Source organism: Fragaria vesca, linkage group LG6, assembly GCF_000184155.1.
Source record: "Fragaria vesca subsp. vesca linkage group LG6, FraVesHawaii_1.0, whole genome shotgun sequence".
Taxonomy (NCBI): Eukaryota; Viridiplantae; Streptophyta; class Magnoliopsida; order Rosales; family Rosaceae; genus Fragaria; species Fragaria vesca.
In genome coordinates this window covers 14,033,655-14,034,706 of record NC_020496.1, presented here as the reverse complement: position 1 = coordinate 14,034,706, position 1,052 = coordinate 14,033,655, and positions in this window count along the sequence as shown.

The window sequence follows — 1,052 nt, the reverse complement described above, 5'->3', positions numbered from 1 at the left end:
GAGGGAGGGAGGAGGGAGGAGGGAGGAGACCAGGAGAGGGAGAGGGAGGAGGGAGGAGACCGGAAGAGGGAGCGGGAGGAGGGAGGAGACCGGGACCGGGAGAGGGAGGGAGGGAGGAGGCTAGGGTTTCGCAGTTAAACCCGAAAACTTTAGCCGACGAAATAATTATTTCGTCGGCTAAATATATGAATTTCGTCGGCTATACATCAATTCGTCGGCTAAACCTTCTAAATTCGTCGGCTAAAACCTTGAAATTCATCGGCTAAACTTTATAAATTCGTCCGCTAAACCTTTGAAATTCGTCGGCTAACCTTTGAAATTCGTCGGCTAAAAGTATTTTTATACATTTGGCACATTGTGATTGTGATGATCAAACTTGAGAAAAATAAATCCGACCGTCAGATCTGACCATCATGATATAATACATGTATGGGAAAAAATTCAACTTGATCTGACAAGAATAAGGGCTCGATCCGGATGGTCAATCTCGTAAGTCAAACCCCTAAACGCACAGAAAAGGTCGTTCGACCGTCTAAATTACGTATTTTGGCCGGACCTCCAACTGAAAATAGTTTTAAATCGATGACACGCAACAAGTCGTATAAAAATTTTACGCAAAACCACCGAATATAGGGCTACTCATAGGGGGAAAGAATGAAAAATTGCATTGACCGCAACTATCGGCACCGAATATTTACCGGAATAGTGTGATTTTTCAACCGTGGATGTATTTCAACATTCTCGTCATATCTTATTTCATGACTTTTTGGCGTTTGAAGGTTTTACGTATAGTTTGTTTTTGAAACGGAACATTTACATAACACTTGGTAAACAAGTTATACAACATTAGTATGCATATTATGATTGTGATGATCAAATTTGAGAAAAATAAATCCGACCGTCAGATCTGACCATCATGACAAAATACATGTATGGGAAAAAATTCAACTTGATCCGACAAGAATAGGGGCTCGATCCGGACGGTCAATCTCGTAAGTCAAACCCCTAAACGCATGGAAAAGGTCGTTACGACCGTCTAAATTACGTATTTT